The 26,353-nt window shown below is 36.2% G+C and overlaps 1 long non-coding RNA gene across 1 annotated transcript; it reads left to right on the top strand.

Annotated features, from left to right (window-relative positions):
- Positions 1 to 337: 337 nt before the first annotated feature.
- Positions 338 to 25,964, top strand: LOC140845352 (uncharacterized). Its single transcript, XR_012124141.1, has 3 exons — positions 338 to 428; positions 560 to 740; positions 25,878 to 25,964. It is a non-coding gene; the product is annotated as an uncharacterized lncRNA (long non-coding RNA).
- The last annotated feature ends 389 nt before the right edge of the window (positions 25,965 to 26,353 follow it).

Genomic DNA, 26,353 nt, shown 5'->3' with positions numbered 1-26,353 from the left:
TAGCACATCTCTCTGGAGATGAGGAGAAAATAAACACTGCTATGGTATTTGCTGAATTTCCAAGGAAGAAAATGTCCACAGCAGGAAGACACCCTCACTTTTACCCCTCCTAGTGAAACATCTGGAAAGGGGATTAAGACAGTGCCAAGATGGCATTAAAACTGTGATTGCAGCACTTCCTTGTGTTGCGAAATTCTCTTAAAAATTCACTTTCACTGCGGCCTTAGGATCTGAACATCACTGTTCTGAAGTAAGGGAAATATTTTTTATTGTTGTCATACAGAGACAATAAAATGTGACACTGTTTCCTTTTCTTCCTAGGAATTGGCAAGAGGGACAAGACCTTGAAGTACTTGCCCTCTGCTTTGATTGTAACTTGATTTCCACTTCTCTGGGACACAGCTATAGGAAGCAGCTGCAGTCTGAAGGTACCAGTGACTTGAATTTTCAATAAATGGACCATAGTGCAAGGATCCAAGTGTCCTGGAGCCACAGAAGTTGTAGACATTCCTAAGATATCCAAGTGCAAATTATTTTTATCCTTACCTCTTTGGTCTAGGTCATGGTTCTGTTCGGTTCCCTTAGTGCAGTAAACCTTGGGCACTGACTATGCTCCAAGCAGGACTCCAGGTACTGGGAGTATGGAGATGGCCATTAAACCACCAAAAGGCTCCACAACCAGTCTGGGCGTCAGGGTACTCACCCATGCTACCTGGACTCTGTGATCTAGCAGATGGAAGGTACGTGACGTATGTAATGACAGTACTTGTAATAACGGTACTCCTTTACTTCTGAATTTTTTCTTCCTCTCATTTTGGGCTGAACTGTACTTCTCCATTTCTTCCTGGCCAGTCAGTTGCTCCCTAATTTGCTTATCTCATTCCTCTGTGTGGACCTTGTAGTCGGCTTCTTCAACACTGATTTTGCTGTTGCCTTAGGGTTTCTTGTCTCTGGATGTTTTGTGCTATATACCTTTCTGATTTCCATTCCAAAGAGCTTGCATTTGTCTGGTTTCTCTGCTGTTAGTACTGTCAGAGGTAAAATAATAGAGATGCTGTATCCATAAGAATTTAAATTTTACTTAATTAGATATCTGTAATTATTTAATGGTCTTCTCATTGACTTCTTATTGATTTCCAATTGATTCTCCCCATGGAATCTTTTTCATTAGTATTCAGTATCTAATTACAGCCTGCTTCCTTCTTTGTAGAAAAAGGTCTCTCTTCTTCAACAGCTCTTACTGACTTCATCTATACACCTATACATTTTTTCTCTGCTTTGCTTATTTTGAGAAAAAAAAGTATTTCATAAAGTTAATATTTTAGCCATATAGTTGATTGCATGATGTTTCCTTTGAGACTGTGACCTCACTCCTTTACCCCTGAATGGTCCCCACGATTTTCATGGATTCAGCTAAAACTTCTATGCAGATGGCCCTTCCTCCCCACCCCACCCCAATCTTTATATTTCTTTTGATAGTTAGCTTTAATCTTACATTCTTTCCTTCTGGATTTGACCAGTTAGATAGCTCCCTGGAAATAAGCATCAACATGACTAAACTGAGGTTGCCATCGCTTTCCCTGCGAAACTTATCTTCTTATTCGATTTTTCTGTTTTTGTTGGTAACAGCATAATTCTCTGAGCTGCTCTTGAGAGACATTTTAGGTGATAACTTCTGATCAGCCAAACCTGGGGACTCTTTTTTCCAGTATATAGAATCACTCACATTGTTCCATTCCCCATCTTTATTGAGATATAACTGATATACAGCATTGAGTTCGTTTAAGGTGTCCAAAGTGACTATTTGGTACACACATATATTATGAAATGGTTACCACAATAAAGTGTGTAATCCATCATCTCACAGAGTTAGACACTTTTTGTGTGGTGAGAATTTTAAAGATCTACTCTCTTAACAACTTTCAGGTATATAGAATAATATTATTCATTATAGTAGCCACACTGTATATTACACCCCCCCCCAAAGTTATATACTTTATAATTGGAAGTTTATACCCTTTGATCACCTTCCCTCATATCTTCTCTTACCCTGCCTTGGAAATCACAAATCTGCTCTGACTGTATGAGTTCAATTTTTTTAGATCCCATGTATAAGTGAGATCATACAGTATTTGTCTTTCTGTATTTGATTTATTCACAAAGCATGACGCTTTTACAGTCCATTCATGTCCTTGTAAATGGCATAATTTCCTTATATTTATGGATGAGTAATATTCCATTGTTTAAATATATGTACTTATATGTAATATATATTAATATTCTATTTCTGGATTTTTATACACACCTATCATATTTTCTTTATTCATCCATCAGTGGACACATAGGTTGTTTTCATGTGTTGGCTTTTGTAAATAGTGGTGCAGTGGACATGGGGGTACAGATATCACTTTGAAATAGTAATTTCATTTTCTTCAAATATATACTCAGAAGTAGAATTGCTGAATCATATGGTAGTTCTATTTTTTATGTTTTGAGGACTCTACATCCTGTTTTCCATAGTGTGGGTGAATGCCCAACAACGGTTGGGCAAGGGTTCCGTTTTCATCACATCCTCCCCAAAACTTGTTGACTCTAGTTGTTTTAATGATAACCTTTTTAGCAGATGTGAGGTGATATCTCATTGTAATTTTGGTTTGTATTTCTTCAGTGATTAGTGATGTTGAGCATCTTTTCAATGTACCTGTTGGCCATTTGTATGTCTCCTTTGAAATAAATCTATTCACATCCTTTGCCAAATTTTAAATTACAATTTTTTCCTGTTATTGAGTTATGAGAGTTCCTTATGTCTTTTAAGTATTAACTCCTGATAAGTGGTTTGCAAATATTTTCTCCCATTCCATAGGTTGCCTTTTCATTTTGCTGATAATTTCCTTTCTTGTGCAGAAGCCTTGAGTTTAATGTAGTCCCATTTGTTTATTTTTGCTTTTTGTTGCTTCTTCTTTGGTGTCATATCCCCAAGATCACTGCCAAGACCAATGTCAAGGAGCTTGTCCCCTATGTTTTCTTTGAGGAGTTTTATGGTTTTATGTCTCTTACATTTTTACAAATCTTTAATACTTTCTAATTTGATTTTTGTGTATGGTATAGCATAGGAGTCCAGTGGTATTCTTTTGCATTGAATATCCAGTTGTCTCAGCATCATTTATTGAACAGAATGATCTTCTCTTCATTATGTATGTTTGGCTCCATTGTAAAATATTAATTGATCTTACATATCATGGGTTTATTTCTGGGCTCTCACTTCCATTCCATTTTAATGTATGTGTCTTTCATGCCAGTACCGTACTGTTTTGGTTACTGTAATTTTGTAATATAGATTGAAATCAGGAAGTGTGATGGTTCCAGTTTTGTTCTTTCTCAGGATTGCTTTCATTATTCAGGAACTTTCATGGTTCCATATGACTTCTGGTGTTTTAACCTTTTTTTACAGAAATTTTTAGTATTCCACTGGCTTCCAACTGTATGCTGTGGTAGGGTGGGGCTGGAGACTGTGCTCTGCAACTGGCTGGGGTTCCTGCCTGGGTGACACTACAGCCTGTGTTCAGCAATTGGGCAAGGTAATAGGCTGAGTTTCACTTCCGAGTGGGCTTCTAGGTTGGGCTTCACAGCTTGGTGTAGTAGGCTGGGCTGTGAGGCTGCCCAAGGACAATGTTTGGTCTCCTTGGTTATGTGGGGCCAGAGGTTATGCTCAACAGTTGGTTGGGGTTGCTAGGCTGGCTCCCTGAACAGGGCTGTAGGATGATCTCTGTGGTTGCCAGGCTTCCTAGATGGGTGGGACTGGGTGTTACCCTCAGCAGTTGGGCAGGGCTGGAAATTTTTTCCCTGTTTAGTTGGTTCAGTAGAATGGGCTCCAAAGTCAGTATAGCTCATTGATGGGGCACAGTAATAATCTTATTTCCAGTTAGGAATCTTTCAAGTGCAAAAAAGTATAAAAAGTGAAAATAAAAAGTTTTAAAGAAATGGAAATGTCTTCTACAGGAAATTAATTTCATCATACTTGACCTTTTAATTTTTTCTCCCTTTACTGTGAAATATAATAAACAAAACTAAAAGTGTACACATTTGTAAATCTTAAGTATCAGTTTATAAAACATTCTCATACAAAGCCAAAAAGGAAGTGAAAATTTAGCCAAGGTTCTCCCCTCTCTCTGCTGTATCATTAAGAAATTTACAGTATAAGGAATACAGGAATTAAGACATTGACCAGGTGAACAATCACTCTTCTCTCCTGAATTAGAAATTGATAATGATGTTAAGTAGAGCTGGAGAAATTGTTGTCAAATGCAAATGTAGGAATCCAAGTCACCAACATTGTAATAGAAAATGATCATTTTAAACCCAAGGCCCAGTTATTAGGTCAGAAAGTCATATGCTTTGTAACTAAGGAGAATAAACAGATGATTGAAAGGACAAGGACATCCTAAAATAGTATCCCACAAAAATACACTTGTAAGGGCTGAGCAAGAGTCCAGTAATGGCCTTTGGCCACCTTGATAATGTACTGCAAGCAAGGCAAGAGTAGAAATTGTATTGCGGGTAGGAGTAGCCAGAACTTCAATATTGAAATTTCTCTAAGGAAACTGAACTGAAGAGATATTAATTTCATTTTTCATTCACTAATCTTATTTCAGATTATTTTCTAATTTTATTTTAGAATGAAATCTCCTTATTTTTGGCCTCTCCTCATGTGTTCAGGTGTGTGCTTTCCAAGCATAACAGACAGGAGATACTTACATTGTCAAGAATAAGGCTGCGTCTCTTCTTTTGAGTTAGGGACTGTTGAGATCTGAGTGGTGTAAAATTTATTTTCGGTATTCTGAATCATTAAGAGCAAGATGGAGACTGTTAAATGGGAAATGTCCTTTCGATAGAATAATGCCTTTTACATAAAATGTAATACTAAGTACCATGGATAGGATGATCATGCATCCTATTTGTTTGGCCTGCTCTCCAAGTATTATTATAAGTGATAATAATTTACTCATAAATAATTATTTATTAATTATCTATCTATAAATTATTATTATTATTATTTTTGTTATTATTATTATTATTTCTTTCTGGGTCACTGCTGCTTGTCAGGAAGACCTCTGTTTGCTTCCAGCCTCGTCGGGGTGGGGGCAGCTTTCCTCCCAATTAAACGAGAGGAAGAAGCCCAGAGTTCAGCCTGCGAGGAACCCAGGGCTCTCGTGGAGAAGCTGACTTTCTGGAACACTGACATTTCCCTTCTTGGTTCCCCCAGGCCGAGTCTTAAGTCAAAGCCTCCCACACTGGCACACGCAGCTTTACCCTGGGGACACTCACCACCCCCCAGGTCCCTCCAGGTGTGCTCCCCACCCCCTCTAGTGGGTGGGGATTGTTCCGGGCCCTCCCCCCTTAGGTGAACCAAGGAGTCACCTCCCTGGGCGATTACTGGCAGCAGAGGGTCTCGGGCTGTGTGGTCTCCCTCTTGGGGTGCAGTGGGAGACTTTCATTCTCAAAAGTATTTTAGTTTGGAAGGTGAGTTATGTGGCCTGTCTAGCCAGGGGATAGAAACTTATTTGAGAATACAGGTCTGTCCTCAAGAGGCACCCAAGTCTATTGAGAAATAAACAACTTAGTGTAACTGAGGTAGGAAAGGGAAATGACAGGGTGAATAAGATACAAGGGCCAAGCTAGCTTGACTAGTGAGATAAGGGAGCACCTGGACAGAGAGGCCTTAGACTGATGAACAAGGTATGGTAGCAACTGGCTGGTACTAAGTTTATCAAACCAAGACGGTATCCAATTTGATGGAGAATAGATCTCTAGCTTCATTAAAATCTTATTTAGTAAAAATCAAGTCCATCAGTGCCATGACAGTTTACAATTTTCATGTTTACAATTTTGACAATGGTTACAAATCATGACAACCTCCGAAGAGACCTAATAAAGAAAAGCAGCCCTTTCTTCTAAGACTCTTCCCAGAGAAATTGTGACGTATTCTGTCTCTTGCCTCACAGGCTCATTGTACTTCTAAAAACAGGAGCTAACAGACCACCTGCCTATGGAGTAGCCCACCTCTCATTGCTGCACAATCTAGTCTTCTACCTCTTAATAAATCTGCTTGACCCTGTGCCTGGCTCACCTTTGATCTCTATCCTGTGCCCAGCCAAGAACCCCCCACTCTGGTGGAGGCCCGAGGGCTGAGGCCTTCCTGTGACATAGCTGCTGCGGCTGTTCATGCTCATCTTCCCAGATGCTGAACGGGGTCTTCCTTTGGGGTGGAGATTTGTAGAATGGGGTGGAAACACACCTGTTTCCCTGAATTTAAAAAAATACTGGGAGTCGGGTTCCAGGTATTCCATAAAATTCCTACATGGGGCTGGGCTTGAAAAAAATCATATAATTTATCTGTGCCTGGACATTTTCAGTTGTAAAACAGGGGGCATGGCTGCTTTAATCATGTTTAGACTCTTTTTCTGAGGTGCCTTGGGTTGCAGGGGTGCCTTAAGTGTGGGGATCAGAGGGTGCTAGTCTCTTAAGCTTTGCTTCAATCAGAGCATCATTCTCTGTTTATATATTGAATTTTTGCCTGAAGTTTCATTTGAATGCAAGTTTCCGGCTCTATAGATAAATACATAAAATGCTTCATGTTTGAAATTGTTTAACAAATGATCCACTAAATCCAACTGGGTAATGGGAACATTATGGCAGGGTGGCTTGCATTTATAGGCACCAGTTTAGCAAGGTTTCCAGTGATTTTCAGCAAACCCAACAAAACAATAAAACTGAGAATGAGAGTATAGCTTTACACCCTTTTAAAAACTTAGCCCTGGTACAACTGACTAGAAAAAGTTTGCCCCGTTTGAGGAAAGATTCCTCCTCTCCCCTCTCTGCACAGTGTCAGTTTCCAGCTCTCTTTCTGTCCTTGTGCTCAAAGGAGGCTAATATACTGGGACCACAGTATTTGGTACAGATATTGTATCAGTTTCCTGGTGCGTTTTTTGACTTAGCTAGATTCATTCTTGCTTTGAGTGTGTATAAGGTTCAGCCAGTCAGGTATGTGTGAACAGAAGCAATATGGCTTTACATATTGAATGTTTTCCATGTTTTCACACACACTATCTCATTCTATCTTTATCTGGTCCTGTGAAGTCAATTTGGAAGGTCTGATCATTACTACGTATAGTCTCAGAACAGAGTGCCTTGCCCAAGATCATACAGTTAGTATATAACAGAGCCAAAGTAGAAATCCAGAGGTTTTGAATTTTATACCTTGTGTATAACAAAAACTGATAATTGAAAGACATCTTCCTTCAAAAATATTTTCCCCTCAAATAGTATTTGTACTTTTTCTGTGGTAAACACTCTTTAAAAATTGTACTTTCTTCTGTTAAGTAGAATTAATTTCAGTACATGGAACTCAGAGTTATACCATTCTATCTCCTAAGCTTTGATTACGTAGGATATGAAGGGTGAGCTCAGGGAGGGTCTATTGGTCTTGCTATCTTTATCTAAGCTGCTAAGCATTTTCTACTGGAAATAAAAAATCCAGCTACTTTCTTTGCTTCCAAATATTGAGATATCAAGAGGACTCAAAAACAATGCCATTAATGTCCTCCACTGTCCATCAGTTTATAATCCTTTCCTCCCATTTGCTAATAGTTTTCTTTCCTTTATCCTGGAAGGTACTCAAAGAAAGAATGGCAGGGTGGCCAAGAGCTACAAGAAACCAGGAGTATTAGATCCATATGAAGCACTTCAAATATAAAGTGCCTTAATCACTTAGTTTCACACAACCTCTCGGTTAGAAAATTGTTTAGCATTTTGATGTTCCAAATGCCTCAAAGTAGGTCAGTTTGTACTACATCAGGGGAAAAATGTAGAGAGATTAAAATTGTCTCTAGTTGTAACTTTTACGACTCTTTTCTATTTGCATCCAACCTCTTATAAAGCAATAAAATGCTAGGATAGAGAGAAAAATTTAAGTAAAATTTCTAATCGACTTCTCTATGTACTTGTGATGAATATATAGATTTGTAAGCACTACAAGATATAACTAATTTACTATATATATAGTTCTAGAAGGAGGCCAAGGGAGCCAATACAATATGTAATATTATAATATTTATTTTAAAGATAAAGTTGAATGTTAAATTTTTAAATGTCTTAATTTTAAAACAAGGCAATAAACAGTGAGCGATTATCTACCTTCACCTTCTACAGATTTACATTAAGTTCTGCTGGGTACAAAGCACTTCTGTGGATCTACAAGGATATACATGTATTAATTCGAAGTTATGATAAAGCCCTGAGTTCATTAGAGTTAATCACATGTCCAGATTTTAAAAAGGCAGAGCTTTTATTCTGAGAAGGACTGCATCTAGGCCTGTACAAGTCATAAAAGTTGGGAATTGTGCAAAAATTCTGGAAGACAAGAGATATTCCCAACAAACTTAAATGAGATAAATATTTCACTAGAGTGCATTAACAGCTCTAGATGGTTGATGACATTTCAGGTAAGAATAGGAGAATGACAGTCACCCCAAGCTGATGAGGAGGCTGCAAAGAATCAGAAGGCTTGTGAGCAATGAAAATTATTGTTCCCTGGAAGCCTGAAGAACAGCTTGTAGAACTAAATCTAACTAGGCATATGCTTAATCTTTATTAACCTTTTTATAGAAGAAACTTCTGTCATTGAAATCATTCAAGATATTTATGGAGAAAGCAGATCTATATAGCAGCCCTTCTAATTTATATTTCCCTCACAGCAGCCACCTACTAATTGTTACAGCCATGCTAAAATATAACCCTCTTGAATCCGTGTACTAGAATTCCTCCAAAATATTGTCAGCAATCAGTAATTTTTTCCCCCTAAACACAGCCAGCGCCTGTGGGCTCCCTTTCCCTTCATTCTCCTTCATGCCTTCTCTTTGTCTCGTCTCTGATACAGACTCACACATACATACAAACCACTGTCATATAAGGTTGCTGTTTGAGAATTGTATGGGCAACTTCTACTAATTAATTATACATAAGAGAATGTTCTGTTTGTGGTTCTGTTTCTGTGTCTATAGCATACGCAGTACTCACCAAGATGTATTGTGAAGGGGTGCACTTAGGTTTCGCTATTGTAAATGCAGTCTGTTGACTCAAGCATGGTGAAAAATTCTAAAAGATTCCTAGTCTACACATATGGATGCATAAGAATTGATTTTCTTTGTGTCTGAAGACACTGTTGATTATTATGTTGCTGTGTATCCCTGAGTATGGTTCAGAAAAAGAAATCAATGTGGGACCATTGTCCTTATTATATTCTCTATGTGAGTAAATCATAGTTTACAGCACACATTGTTTGTAAGACATAAATATTAATATAAAATTTGTTTCCCATTTTAATAAACTATTCCCTCATCTCTATTGAAATTCTCCTGGCATTATATTGGATATACAACCTACAAATAAAGCTGTTTCCTCTCTTGAAAGAACTGAATTGAGATCCTTTTACACACACACACACACACACACACAGACGTTTTCATTTAGATTATACATCAGGCATATCAAATAGATATAAATTTGCTCTTTAATCCAATTGATTGATAATGACTGGCTGAGGATTCTGAAGTCATCTTCATGCTCAGCAAGAAAGGGTGCTGAGATCAATTGCAATGCCTACTACATATGCAACAGTGGAGGGTGGCATGCTTTGTATATGCCATCTCAGTGCTTGCTTGTTCTTTTAGGAACTGCTCTCTTCTCTCCTTGCACAGTGCCTGAAAAATGCTTGTCATTAAGTGTTGAATGAAAAAAATGAATGAATCTAGGATCTCTAAGTCAAACTAAAGAACATACATTTAGTCCACATAAAACAATTAGAGGACAAGTAAGTGCTGACCTATATATGCTATTAACACTTGCTACAGAAAACAGAGTGGTGTGGCCTGAAGAAGTTAGAAAAGTCTCCACAGGGCAACTGGGTATTAAAGGAGAAAAATGAGAAGAATGGTTAAGCAGAAAACTTAGGGAAGAGGATAGAGGAAACAAAATGAGGAAAGACATGGAGATATAAATAACAAATAAATATTGTATGTTTGACATAACAGAGATCTAGAATAAAATATAACATATAACAGCAGAGTACTGGGAAATAAGGTTGTGTGTGTGTGTGTGTGTGTGTGCATGTATATATGTGGTGTATGCATGGGGTGCATGTGTGTGTATGTGTGTGGTGTGTCAAAGGCAGATTATGATGCACTTCCAAACCAAGCAAGGGAAGTTGAAATTGGTGGAAATAAAAGTAAATTTTATGTTTTAATAGGAAAGTGAAATTCTGAATGTGATAGTCTAGCAGGCTTGATATGGCATTAGTGTACAAACAGGTGGAGCAGATTCAGGAAAAACTTGATGCAAGAAGACCACGTGGGTATTCTGATAACACAGACTTTTGGTGTTGAGGGTTGTCCAGTTGGGAATAGAGAAGAAATGGAAATGGAAAGAGTGAAAGACATTTTGAAGATTTAAAAGTTATGTTTTTGATAACCTTGAACTAGAGACAAACTGATGAGGAAGAAATAAATATTATTCCAAGTTCTTAATCTAATATTATTAAATAACTCAAAATCTCCAGAGCACACTGTTGGAGACCATGATTTGATTTTATGTGAGAGAGGCTTTGGATGGTGGAAGGAACTGATGAATGTGGAGAGCAAAGAACAACTTTTCTTCCTGTGGTGTGTATGGATGTAGGCTGTTTTGGTGGCTGAAGGATAGGAAAGTAGAAAGAAGATTGGAGAGGACATTTTAATTTTCAGCCTAAAAAATCTTTGTGAGGATATGTGTCTTTGAACCATTTGGCAAAAGCATATATCGTCAATGACTGTATTGTTGCCATAATTCTTGAACCCTAAAGGGGTATGATAAATGCATAATAATTGGTTAATGCTAGGATTGGAAGTCAATAAGATGATCAGTAATAAGAGGGTTTTAAATTGAATAACAAGAAAAAATTTTATTAGGAGAATGAGGTTTATAGTAGGTTATTTATAAAAAAGATCCAGCATGTGTTTTTTTATCTGATTTATGAACTCACTCAATTCTTTGGTGCTTCATTTTCTTTGGCAGATGTTTTCCTTCCTCCTTTAGGTAAGTTTCCCTTTCAAGGTAAATGTTAAGAAAAGGAATAAAACATTCAAGAACATTATGCATCATGAATTCTTCTCTATCTGAAAGCAAATGCCTAAAATGGCCACAGGGGGCTAGGAAACCAGGATATCTGCCCTAAAATATCAGAACCATCAGAAACTAGCTTCTCCTGAGGTTGATCTATGACACCTAATTGTTTAATGGTGAATATAAAACTGTTTGACAGCTGAAAGGCAAAATTGTACATTCAGCCTGATGAGAGAGGAAGTTACATTCCCAGCTACATTACACTAAAAAGTTACATTACACTAAAATTAAAAAGAGATTATTGGCATGTCTTCAGTGATCCACTTTTATCCTTGGTGCCTTTAAGGTATTCCATGAAAGCAGAGACACCAGTTTCACAGTGAGATCAAACCAGGTAAAACCAACCTTCCAAGTGAAACTAAAGTTGTACCGTGAATGAAACTCACTTCCCCTCTACCAGGGTCTGCGCTAATCTCAAGGTAGGTGCTCAGTAAATATGTTTTGAATAAATGAATGAACCTGGTATGTGAAATTTGGTAGCCATCCTTGCCAGAATCCAGTAGATTCAACCTACTTAGTGTACAACTTCTGGTGCGAGTGTACAATTTTTTTGAGCAATAAACCAAATACTTCAACATAATGGCAAAGTGGAACTATGAGCCAAATTGCAGTCATGAGAGAAAAATGAGAATAATTTCTTAGAAAAATAACAGGGCCCAATTAGAGATATTTTTACAGTTCTAGTTGTTTGGTGGAGGGTAAGCTGGCAGCAGTGGGAAGGAAACTCCTCTAGACAAGATGCATGAAACTTCTGAAGGAGATGAGTCATTGTGGAGGTGGGTTGCCAGTGTATGTGAGGAAAGATGCCAAACCTGCGTCATCCTGTTTGGTTTCCTAAATCCTGGGATGCTTGATATGCTTCCAGGTGGAACAACAGATATCACATGTGTAGCTGATGACAGTGGTGTGTTTGTGGAGAGGAAGGTTGGAGGGTTTCAGTCTGTCTTCTCTATTCTTGTGAAGAAACAGATGGCTGTAATTGGACAGGTTGGTAAAGCATAGTACCTTCATGAGAGCATTTTTTCCCTTGTCATCAAAGGATGTTAAGAATAAAGAGGAATTAGAGGCAAGTATTTTCAGAAATGAAAGTGTTGCCAGAGGGAATGTCCCTGGAAAGCCTCAATTAAGCAGAGGAAGAGACCTCTACCCAGGGCGACCACCAGGTTCTTGACCTCCCTGAGAAAGAAAGAACGAACAGGCCACAGACAGGTGAAAGCATGGCAAACAGTTTATTGAAAGCAAAAGTACCCACTTGAGAACAGAGTGTGGGTGTGCCTGATCTAGAGAGGAGCAACACTATTGGGGTCAGGTTTGGGTGGCTTATTGGGCAATTCTGAGCAGGGTGTGGAAGATTAATATTATTTTTGGGGAAAAGGTGGGGTTTTCTTGGAATCTGGGTGCCATCTTCTTTTTTATCCTTAGATGGTCTGTCTCAGAACTGTTATGGCATGGAAGGGTGTGATTTTTAGTAGGTTAATGAACATAAAATGAGTTTGGGGGTAAATGTAGGCCATTTTTGTTCCCCATCTTGAACCCAGCTGGTTTGAACAAGTAGCAAACTTCATCCTGTTGATCAATTCCGTCCGGCCAGTACTTCTGTCTCAAAGTATTATGCATGATTATCTTTGAGGTAGTGAAACGATTCCTTATGCTACCCTATGGAAAAGTCAATAATACTTTTGGTTTTTTTGATTCTAAAGAAGAGAGTCTCTGATTGTAAGTTTCTGACAACTGACATAAGTCCCTGAAATACAAGACCTTCCTAGAACAGCAGCACCTAGGCAGGGATCATCAGTTCTGGATTCAAACCTACTGAAACTGTACCTTCAAGTTTCAAGGCCATCCAACTGTTTGCCTCGGTTGGATGTCTCTACCGGGACTATCTGTCCTCAATAAGGGTTTCTAATCATTGTCATGACCTCAGGTTCTTTCAGAGTCAAATGTCCTTCCCCAGATTGTAGCCAAATGGAACTGAAAGCTGGGGGACTAAGCTATCCTTGGTTTCCCTGGAAACTATAATCTGGCCTTCAGAAATATCTGTTTTATACATTTAAATATTTGCCAAGAATGCAGCAATTTTTGAGTTTTAACAAAATGTGCTCCTAGCAAACTACTAGTATAGAAAATTACTTTAGGTATATTCTTGGTCATTTGAATATAGCTTATCCTACGAATATTTTCTATAGGGAAAAATTCTGGATATGTTCACAAAATTAAAAAGAAAATGTTCAGTTACACCAGACTCACTTCCTTTTTCACCTATTTTATTGTAAGCTATCAACAAAGATGAGAGGTAGGGTAATGGAAACACAACTGCACAAAATAATCACAAGCTGGTTGGGAACATTTCATTGTCTCTATTAATTACTACTTAATATGGACTTCCACAATTTATTTAACAAAATCACTTAGTTTAAATACACATCAGTGCTTGAACACCATGGAATGATATTTTGTTTTAGAAGTGTACATGGTCAGTCTAACAATAAAACCTTTTGTCAGTACTCCAAATAAATTTTAAAAAGCATATTTAAAAAGTTCTTGCATTATTTCCTGTTAATTTATAATGAATATAATAACCACTTGGCTTAATCATCATTTCTACTATCTATATCACCCTGATCCTAGAGAATCCATTTAGAGATAAACTAATGATAAAGCAGGGACTAAAGAGCTAAGGTTAGTATTTGATTTAGATTTTAATGGTGGCTTTTCATTTCTGCATGCAAAGCAGCCAGCACACCTAAGCACCTGTGTCATTGTTGATGGTTTATTTTTTACTGACCTCAATCATGAAGCTGACTCAATTTTTTTTCCTCATAAAGTGAGATTGGCTGCAGCTTCAGCAAAATCCATCCTATTCTGTAAGTAAGACAAATCAATATATTCCCCATGCTTTGTTGTATTATCAAGAAAACAATCCATGGCAACTGGAAGCTGTAGCAAAATGTTAATCATTTGGGCTGCTCTTAGACTCATAAAAACCTCCTAGTGGGATATCAGCAAGGGAGCTGGTTCGGAGAAGGAAAAAAAATCTACAAAATTGGCTTTTTGGCTCCATTAGTCTTATTACAGATTTTATTTTAACCAGTGGTAACTGTTCTTATTTACCTCTCTGCTCTCTGCAATCTGTACAATTTTGATAAGAGGATTTCAATTTGCCATTGAAGCACATAGGTATGGCTTCACAGCTAACAGAAGACAGGACCAGCAAATGGCATTTAGTGGCTTACTTAAAAGCCATCTGCTGTGAAAACAGAATTAAAGGCCACTTAGACTGGTTGGACACTTGCTGTTTTTTTCTTACCATGCACTAAAAAATAGGAAATTGCTTAAATGTCACCCTATTTTTAAGGATATGAGAAGCTGCATATGGTGAGTTCATTAATATTACAGATTTATTGACAGGTGGTATTATCAGTCATCTAATGTTCAAATTAGCAATAAATAGAAAGTTGCATGTTGTGGTAAGTTAATAAGTACTTATTTGGAATAATGACTTAATTTGGTTCTTGTTATGCATCAAGTATTCTAAGTTCTTTACTTAGCTCATTAAATTCTTGGAATAATCCTATGAGGTAGGAATTCTTAATTATCTCCATTTTATAGATGAGAAAACATATATATTACCTACTCAAGATTATACAACTGGTAAGTTGTGGGGCATGCAATAGACCCAAACACTGGTTCTAGAGTATCTAGAACATTCGATAACCAATCTGTGGCTGTCAGTCATGTCTAATAAGGCCATAGGAAGGTCTCTACATTCATGTGTTTTCAAGTTTATTTAGGGAGGCTTGAATAATGAGGAAGGCTTCACTAGGCTGAACAAGTTAGGCTTTCCCATCCCTTTGTGTAGGCTTGTTTTCTGCTACTGGGTGCTACTACTCTGGGGATAGTTATAAAAGATTCCTCACCCAATTTTCTTTCAAAATAATGTAGGTTTTATCATATATGTGCATATGTATACTATTTATATACTATGTATCTAGGTGCATGTATGTATATTTATATACAGATACACAAATATAGATACAGCAGAGAACACAGGAACAGCCATTTACATCTATTTAGCACTTGTTCTGTGCCAGGCAATATTCCAGGACCTTTACATGCATTAACTTATTTAACCTTCACCACAACCCTGCTAATTAGGTGCTGGGATTTTCATTCTCAGCTTAAAGCCAAGAAAACGGATGCTGAGAATTGTTTAATGACATGCCAACGGTCCTACTAGTTGAGCTGGGTTTTAAGCACAAGCAGTCTAGCTCCAGGGTCCAATCATTTGACCTAGCTTTACTACACTTTTTACTTCTTATAATATTTCTAATAAATGATTGACCAATAAACATGAAAAACCTATAAGCGGATTCCTCAAATTTGATTTCTCCAACCTGTGTAATTCACATATTTTTTTCAATTGTGAGTTTTAATATTCACTACAGCTACTATGCTGGTATTTACAAATGAAAACACTAACCCAGTGAAGCTTAGTGTGTAAGAATAGCTCGATTGCTCCCTACAGAAATTCCTATCTTGCACAGAACTGGAGAATCATTTAAAATAAGATTGGACTGCCTTTAGTTTCTTTTCTAGCAAATCAATATAAAAATTAATAAAAAAGAATATCTTAGCTAATAACTAGAATGGTTCTTATGCATTATTATTTTTTTTAACCAGGGAGAAGGTTACCTCTGCTATTGCATCTGACTTGTTAATTTAGCCTCTTTCAGAAAATGTGGTTGAAAGCAAACATTTTTTGTCCATTAGCTACATTTTACTCCAGCTTCAATAGCATGCTTTTAAGTATTCCTTCTGACTACCTCTATAAGCTCAAGTGATTTCAGCTTGCCTGTCACTGCTCACAAGAATCCTATACTTTGGGGCCAGTACAGAAGGGATTTCATCACATCCTGAAATGCATTGGCCTGTGGCTTCTACTGACAGTCAAGATTTATTACTTGGTGAATACAAGTCTCTTGCTTACGAGTAGGTACAATGGTATTATTTTCTGAATCAAAAAAGTTGTAGCTGCATTTTCCAGCTATGTCCTGACAATAATATAGCATATATAATATCAGCTCTGTCAATAAAATTTATGACTTATAGTGAGCCTTTGTGTGAGGGTAGTGTGCAAAATCCAGAGGGCAATACTTGATTTCCTTGTTTGCTTTCTCTGATAGGATAGGGGAATAAAAAAAGAATAAATGACTCTCCTGAAACCTGGGTTTTGTGGCTCCCATTCTGTCTTTCATCACCTCCTTCCTCTATCTTTCTTTTTTTCCCCACACTTGTTGAGCATTTTTTATGAGGCAGAAGCTTTAAACATTGATGGAATAGAGATGAATATTGTACTACTTCTACCTACCAGGAATTCATAGTCTATTTGGGGAAAGAGATATAGACTCTGCCATTTAATATAGTGTTCCGTGAGACACATGAGAGAGGGAATACAAGGTCAAGTGGCATTTGAGAAACCTAGGGTAAATTGGCTTAAATATTAATGGAGGGAAAGGACTCATATTAGCTCTAAGGTTAAATCACCAACTTCAGGCAAAGCTGAATCCAAGTACTCTGAATGATGTCATCCAAACTTGGCATCTCCTTCCATCGCTTGGTGATTCTTTGCTCTCTACCAGTCTCACTCTCAAATAGGCCTCTTCTTTTTGGATACAGATTTAGGCGTATACCTTTCCTATTTAATAAGCATAAAAGACACAGGGACTTTTTTGGCTCATAATTCCAGAAAAAGTCCCAGACTTTATGTTGATTGCCTTAATTGTGTTACATGCCCAGTCTTATATCAATTGACATGGAAGAGGGGAGAGAGAAAGCTCTGCTTGGCCTTGTCTGGTTCTTGGGAAATCTCCTGGAGCCAGAAGGAGGGGTCATTCAATAGAACTATGTGCGCTGTGAGTTGGAATGGATGGTTATCCAGAGGGAAATCAAATGCTATTACTGATAGACAGTGGAATGGATATTCACTGAGCAAAAATAAAAGCTGCTATTCTCAAAGTCTTTACAGAGATGCAATATTTTGCTGAAGAGATTTATTAAAAGACAATTGTGGAAGGACATACACAGAAGCAATTCAGCAAAGAAACACCAAGGAATTATGTCCAGGCGGGTGATATGGAATCTGTGAAGTACATAATGTTGTCTTCTCTAAAGCAATATGGTTTCTAAATGCTCCTGGCCAGACTGTCCCTCATGTATAATGAACTATCATGAACTTTGCTACAGTGAAGATCACAAGTTCATGTGAATTCAGTTTTTATTTACAATAATCCATAATAGTCCTGGAAAAGAAAATAAGGGAGAAAGAACCGGTTGCTTCCTTAAGTCGGTGCAGTATGATATTTACATGTTTGGTCTTGAAGGAGAATTCAAACCAAAAGCAACCCAAAGAATACAAAGTAGGAGAACAACTTTAACACACTTCTTCATTCTAGCATATTCTAAAATAAGGAAGGCAATGGCAAATGTGGTATAATGGAAAGAATCCAGGAGGTGGAATTAGAAAACTGAATTGGAATACTAGTTATGCTCTTGTTTAGGTAGGTGTATGATGTTGTGAGATTTGTTTAATTTCCCTGGGACTCAGTATTTTCATCTTTGAAATATAAATTACTGTTTTCCTAAAATTATTTGAAGACTAAATAAAGTATAAATGTAAAAGTTCAAACACTAAAGTCACATTATTATGACTTAGTATATGTGAGTTTGTAGATTATGGTTAATTATGTAATTCCTTCCAGTAGCAGTGAGCATGATAGATCTTTTTGGCTGTCCATGATGTCCTAAAAAATTGGAGATGAATGTAATAGCACATCTCAAGTAATATATTATCAAATATATATTCATATGTATTCAGCCAGTTCTGGACCTCTACTTGTACACACAATATTTAGGATTCAGTTAAAAAGCACAATAATATGAGAAGATTCTACCAGACAAAATATAATTCACCAAACATATAAAAAGAGAAAACCACAGGAGATACGGTAAATGGAGTCTTCTAATGCAGAGTTGTTGTTTTTTTTCAAATAGGATTATGTTCAAAGAATTGATAAGATGGAGAACTGGGGAAAAAGATTTTATAAACAAATAATGGAAATTTTAGAATTAAAAGGAAAACTGTAGTTGAAACAAAACATTCGATGGATGTCTTTAATAGGAGATTAGCACAAAGAAAGAATTGGCAAATGTTGGGAAACACAGAAAAAGCTTATGTTAAAAGAAAATTTAACATAAATACACTTGTAGGTACAAGAGGAGAGAGATAGAATCACAGGGAATTAATATTTGAAGGGATAATGTCTGAGATTTTTTCCAAAACTGCTGGAAAAAATTAAACTAGGATTTAAGAAGCTATAAGGCTAAATACAGAAGAAAGTACACCTAACATTATTAGGATATAGGAAATAGGGATTCTAGATTTAGCAAATAAAAACGCAGAATTTAAATCTGAATTTCATATAAATAACTAATGATTTTTTTAGTATAAATATGTTCCATGCAATATTTGGGATGTACTTCCATCAAAAAAAGTTTATCTAAAATTCCTATTTAACTGGACATCTCCTTGTATTCTATCTGGCAAGTCTAGGTGGAAACCAAAGGCAACCAAAGAAATATCTTAAAAGAAACCAAAAAGAAAAGCATGATCACTACAAAAAAAAGAATAATAAGCTGAAAGATGACATTTCAACAGAAATCTTGGAAGGCAAAAAAATATATAGTGCTATAGTCAAAGCACTAAAAGAAAATACAAAGTAGAATTCTGCATGCAACAAAAATAGCCATCAAAAACAGAGAAAGACGTTTGCAAACAAAAAGAAGAACTAGGAAAAGCACCAGTAGACTCTAGTTAGGTTAAATAATAAAGGGTGTTTTGAAGAAACTGATGGCATATGGAAGTTCTAAGTTGCAGAAAATATGAAGAGCTATGGAAAGATTATTTTTTGCATTTATAAAATTAGTCAGAACAGTGAAGGGAATGGGAGTGAAGATTGACTATTTGGAAGAGCTATGAGGTGATAGTAATGGTTTACATCTTGATAGAGGACTACAGAATAAATTCAATTATCAAAACTCACTTAATGATATGGATAAGATTTATGCATTTTTAGTGTATATAAAGAAAGATATTTAGTAATTGATATACATACTGAAGTGTTTAGGGATAGGTATACTGATGTCTCTAACTCACTCTGAAATGCATAAAAAGTAAGTGGATTGATGAATTGATAGAAATATGAATATATGCATAGATTTATGATAAAGCATATTTAATATACTATTAATTGTAGAATCTAAATGGTGAGTATATAGTGTTCACAGTGCAATCTTTCAACTTTTATTTTAGAAATTTTCATTAGAAATATTGTGTGGCTTCATCTTCCATATGCCTTGTAATCTAGACCCCAACTTCAACCATGGTTCTAACTAAATCCTACATTTATTTTCTTTTGATACTATTTCAGCCCTTGGTTTATGCTAAACTTGTTATTAAACTAATGTACATCTCTAACATCTCTTTTAGATTATCTGTAGAGGTAACCTTAATGATTTCTCCCCCATGTGCCTCTTTTTCTTTATCATTTCCATGCAAAACTTTCACACTTAAAAATAATACTTCCATAGCATTCCTGAAGTAGAGACAAAGATATCAAAAAATATCACATATATACAGTGGAAGTTTTCTCCAGAGGGGATGTTCCCAATCCTTCTTTATCATAGGAAATATTTCAACTGATCTAGGACACATTCTAAATTACTCCCAAGCTTAGGTAGGATATAAGCCTATATAGGATGTATAGCAATAAGGAAACACTATTGTACAAATCTTTTCCCCTTGTGTGTGTGTGTGTGTGTGTGTGTGTACTTAATTCACATTTATTCATTTAGAGATGTTAAACAAAGTATATACTAAATAGATATTCCATTTTAATTAATGTAGCATAATGTCTTTTAAACTTATTAATTATTCATTAGAATTTGCCTGCTAATATACATAAAAACTGTCTTACAATACATATTTGGATATGATCTCCTGTATATCATTCATGGCAAATATATTACCGATTCATGGAAACCTATGGTCATGTTCCTTTCTTTTTCCAACAATAACCATTTGACTTAATCTCTATAAAGATCAAAATGTATTCGTCAGTTGAGAAAGCAACAAGTAAATCTATCTTTATTGCTTCCTGCTATTAAGTTTGAAATGAACACTTTGACCAACAATAACTTCAGTTTCTGTTTCCTTTTGTAATGCTTTAAATACAAAATTGAACACAAAATATGCTATTTTGATAATACCACTTATGACAGTAAGGTGGCATATTAATAAATAGGAAGCATGGAACTGGAAAGTTTTGTAGGCACGGTCAATCTTTTATCTTAAAATTCCATCTGATACAGAAGCTCAAGTGCCCCATTTCCACATGCAGCAATATTATGGCACAAGGAAGCCTTAATGCTGCTTTAACAAGGATTCATTCCAAGATAAGCGACAGGTTACCAAATGTCAATCTAGGCCTGTGGTGATTGAAATTTTGCTTCACGATTTATTTCTATGTGGCCTTGGGCAGTTATTAGACTATGCTGAGGCTCTTTTCCTTTGAGAAACACAATAGGAGGGAAAAAGGAAATCTAAGATGTAAATGCACACAGATTTTATAACAAAGCTAATTTTGTATATGGCATACTACTTGTCAGTCACTGTTCTAAGTATTTGACTATATTCATTTATTCAATTCTGACAGCCAACTTCGGAGCATAAAATTAGTCACAAAGGCTTAAGTTGACTTGTCCAAGGGCCAACAGGTAATAAATGGCAGAGATGATATCCAAAAGTAGGTAGTATAGCTTCAGCAATGTGCAAGTAACTCTACCCTAGAATGTACCTCCTGCCACCGAGCAAAATGCCAGCAAGGATGATGATTACTGAGAATGTAGCAAGAATATCACTAAGAAAAAATAATAATGGCAATGAAAATATATTCTTCCCTTTAAAAACTTTAGAGGAAGATCTTAAGAAATGCCTGATCCTTTCAAAATAAATGGCAACTGAAATGGTTACAGAAAAATAATAGCAAATCTACAATATATGTACAATAGATTATTGTACTTAGAGAACAACAAACAATATTTTCTGCCTAAAGATTCACACTTACTGGTGAGAAGTGGGGGAGGCAGGAAATAATCATGGAATGAGATAGCATTAAAATAACTGTAATGTGGTTGGTTATAATACTCTCCTGAGTGACTGGACTCTCAACATTGACTCAACAAGCTGCAATCAATACAGAATCTCCCAAGAGTAAGAGATAGTTTCTAGTTCCAGTTTTGTTTTTAAAGTAACCACAGCAAAAATTTTAATATGTGGATATTATGGATCTATAGGATCCATAGGAAAGGAAGACTCAACACTCCTAATATTGGTAAACAAAGCCTTATCACATTATAGCATCACCCTTACTGAGTATCTTAAAACAGAGGTTCCAAAACTTGGATCATCAGCACAGTTATATCCGGAACTTTGCAAAACCATGGATTTGCATGTTTTTTTATCAAATCGTTTTGTTTAGTAGATCTGGATAGCATCTAAAGAGATCCGTAGCTTTTCAAAATCTCCCCAGGTAATTTTGAAAATTGCCCAGGTTTGGTACTTATTATTCACAAAGCTAGCGTGCTCCATGTCTGCATAACAAGTAGAATCAGAGACCAAAACAGTGAGATAAGCTGTCAGCAGCCCACCAATATAAAGGATTTGTTAATAAAAAGATAAAAAGCATCATATTCATACCATCAACGCAACTATAGCTGCTCACTGGAATGACCTGGGAAATTTCTGAGAATACTGATGCCTCGGTATGCTTTTAATGATTCTGTTATATTTGGTCTGTGCAACCTAGACATCTGGAGTTTTAAAAGCTCCTGCTGTGATTCTAAATTACAACCAAGGTTAAAAATCACCGTTCTGGAGTAAGTTATTCTCTCCAATATAAAGAAGTCACATACAGAGAAAAAGTCCTTATGCTAAGAAAATACCATTTTGTATCCATAGAAACCTGAAAACAGAAGAACTACTTTTAAATCTGTCTTATCAATCAATGCAATACACTTCAGTGAACACTGAGAGCCTGAAAGCCAACCTATCAATGACAGCCTCATGATTTAAAAGTCAGCCATTTGGAGGAGTCCAGTGCACACATTTTCAAAGCTGCTGCCAGCCCTTTCCTACCTGTAATCACACAACCACTAGCCGTCACTCTGTATCTGATCAGCAATTTGCTTTGCTCAGCATAGCTCTCCCTTAAGTAAGCAACATATTCTGCTTCATGGTTTAAATCTATAGCATGGGCTTCATCCTTCAATAGAAGAAAAGGTTGGAAAAAAGAGCATTTCTTTTCTAAGAAATGTTTTTAAGCTTACATGCATAAATTGGGATTAATCACAGTCTTCCTGGCTCACATGATCACCTTAACTTTTTAATTAATTTTTAAAATAATGAATACCTGTGTATTTGCAAGATGATCCAATGCATATAATGTTAAAAATAGTTTTCATTAATCATATCTTTCCTGAGGTATGATAATTTGAATCCTGAGTTTATCATTTTTTTTGTTACATGTGCTCAGTATTTTAAAAATAAATGCTGTTAAATGAATACTTCCAGCTATGAATCTCACAAAACATTTAGAAGTAAACTGAAATTTGCAGCTACTGTGGTGTACAAACAACTCTTAATATTTAGAATGCACAGAAACTTATCTAAATTAGGAAAGAGAATTGGTGGAAGACACTTGTATTTCGGAAATAGCTTTGAAGGTAGCTACTTGTCATGTGAAATTCATCAATTGCCTTTCAGTGGTTTATGATTATTGACATCTTTAGAGATTTTTTGAGTCAACTAAAGAATATTTACTTTGATGATGCATTTATTTACTTTCAAGAGATGGACAAATACGATTATATATGCCTGCATATTTTAGGCTGATTTACTGTAGAGAAAGAATAAAGTATACTTCAAGCTAGAGAAGAAAATATTATACCTAACCAGGGCTAAAGATCTAGGACATACCACCCATGTAGTATCACAATGTATTTTGACAAATTCACCAATGTCACTAGGAAGCTACTTCCAAACATTTTGTGGATCTGGAGGTAAAATGAGTTTGTCTCTCATGCCTTAATTCTGATGTCCACCCTTACCAAACCATCATAAGAAAACAGGGTCCCTCAGGGATTACCTTTGAAGAACCAAAGCAATGTTCTATCTCAGTGAGATCTGCTTGGATCTGTAACAGCCTTCGCAATGGAGAGCAGAACGTTTTCTTCTGCATACCTCGAAGATACTCTGGTATTCTGCCTCCTCACTTACCGTAAGACTTTGTAGGACTGAGTCTGAGTCTGTCTTTGGCTCTCTACTAATACTTTGGCTTCTCCATGGATTATGTCCAAAATATTTAATTGAATTACAAGGAAATATTATGTATCAATAACTTAGGGAAAAGCAAATAAAATATTCATTTATTTATGTTTTATTTTTGCTATCAGTCTTCCACTCTCTTTCTAATGGTCTTCCATTTTATTAAAGGCAACAATAACAACAATAATGATAAAAACCTTATTTGCTAATGCACTGTAGTATATAAGAATAAAACGGGTTAAATAGTATTTTGGGAAAAACATTCTTTATACAGGAGTATAAATACTTATGAATATCATTTAGTAACATTTATATTTTCCTTCTGTAGGTAGCAGTAAAAACAGTGAGCTATGACTAAGGCTAGTAATCCTTCTCAAATAATAAAAAGAACCCACACATTTTTAACTCCTTCTGGGAAAAGCTGAAGTGTTCTCTTTTTTGTCATTTCAATAAAGGATTTACCATTACTCTTATTCAATCTCCCATCATAATATCATACAGATAGAATGATATTTGCAACATCTTAACAGTCACGGCTTCCAGCAGAACTATGATTCTATTGTCCTAGAGAAAAGAAGACTTATTAAGCTATAATTTTAGCATATTCTAAAGAAGGGGATTCCACAAATCCAAATTCATGCCATAAGTCAGTCTGTGTATTGCAGTTATCATCACTATACTGTTTTAATGATTCCTACTATAATCTATGTGGATTTTATTTTGAGCAGAAATGGCAGATGCTTTTACATGATATCAAAACTATCAATTAAAAGAGAGAAGCTCATTCAAATCATGCATTTAAATAAAATAAAAATAAGAGACTTTTGGCAGAGTCCAACTAGGTGTTATGTATGGAGTATGCATATGTGTGTGTATGTATATCTGAATTGATTGTAAATTCAATTCCTTCATTGATATAGCTTTTAAAGCGTAGTGAACATCATCATTCCACAAGATTTTGAGTGTTTACTATGTACCAGGTACTCTGCTATCCACACAGACAAAAATTCTGGTCTCATGGAACTTTCACTCTAGTAAGGAGAGACCCAACAAATAAACAGTTATAGTATATAAGAAAGTGTTAAGTATTTGGAGAAAAAGAATGTAACAGGACATGGGAATATGGAGGTCTGAGAATGCTAGAGAGCCAGTATTCATTTTCTCTTCTGTGTAATATAATATCACAAACTTAGTGGCTTAAAACTGCATATATTTATTATCCTCTGGTTTTGTGAGTGTGGACTCCAAGCATGGCTTAACTGAGTTCTCTGTCTCAGTCTCACAGGGCTGCAATCCATGTTCCACTAAGGCTATGTCTCATCTGGAAGCTCAAATGGGAAAGAATCTGCTTCCAAGAACACTCGCATTATTTGCAGAATTAATTTTATCATGTGTTGTGCAATTTATGACAGCTTTCTTCTTCAAAGTCTGTAATGGAGAGATTCTAGAATTAGTCATCTAGCAAGACAGAGTCTCACATAATGTAACATAATCATGACAGTGATATACTGTCATCTTTTCTATAGTCTATTGGTTAGAAGCAAGTCACAGGTCTCTCCCACACTCAGGAGGAAGGGATTATACAATATTGTGAACCCCAGGAGGCAGAGATTAGGCAAACCACCTGGGAAGTCTGCCTGTCACAGATGTAATGAATTTTAAAATTTAAAATAATGGTTAGAGAAAGCCTCATTATGAAGGTGACATCGGATCAAACAATCGAAGGAACTATGGGAGGCAGCCATAAGGCTATTTTGGGGAACTGCATCCTGGATAAAGAGGAAGCAAGGGCAAACACCCTGAAGTGGGGAATGTGTTAGGCAATTCTGAGAAACAGCAAAGAGAAAGAGTGGCTGGAACAGGGCAGTGAGCAAAAGAGAGTCGTAGGAAAAGACGGAAGTCAGAAGATCAGATACTAGGAATGGGATGGGAAGAGAAGAGAGAGTTGGGGAGGATTCCCTTGGACTTTATAAGCAATTGTAGGAGTTCTACTTTCATTCAAAATTAGATGGGAAGCCAATGAAAAGTTTAGAGAAGAGGGGTAAGTTGATCTAACTTATTTAAGTACTGGCTGACAATAGGCATGGAGAGACTAGTTAGGAGGCTATTACTATAATCCTATTACAGAATGCTGTGAAGGTAGTTAAGAATTTGTCAGAATCTGGATAAAATCTAAAGATGGAGCAAACCTTTTTTCCTTAAATTTTCTTTCTCCACTCCACAGGCAAAGGAGCAATTTCAGAGTTTGGTACTAACCCTGCACTGTCCTTCTAGTCCCTTCCTCAAGTATTTGGAACTGCATCTAAGACAATGTTGGTTTATTATCCATGAATAACTGAACTACAGTCTGCAAAACTAAGGAGTTGGTGGTCTCTGTAGTCCACGATGTTGCCTAGAATAAAAGGAAAAAGGAAAAAAAGAAGGGTGAAGCAGATACATAGAAAAAGTGAACACTGGTTGAGAGTATCCAATGATTATCAGATATTTTTTTTGACCCAGTCATGGAAATAAGCACCAATTTACTCACCCAAAAGAGATAGAAAAATCTATTACTGGACAAGTTAAGCACAAAGGAAAATTTTAAAAAGATCTTTTCATCTTTTATTCTCAGCAATGTTTTATTTGAAATATTGGCAAGTTTAAGAAAAGGAGTAAAATTTTTTGTAAACCAGTAAACATTTTGGTCAAACAGAAGAATTA

The sequence above is a fragment of the Manis javanica genome, chromosome 2, assembly GCF_040802235.1.
Source record: "Manis javanica isolate MJ-LG chromosome 2, MJ_LKY, whole genome shotgun sequence".
Taxonomy (NCBI): domain Eukaryota; kingdom Metazoa; phylum Chordata; class Mammalia; order Pholidota; family Manidae; genus Manis; species Manis javanica.
This window is presented reverse-complemented; position numbering and strand designations above follow the sequence as displayed.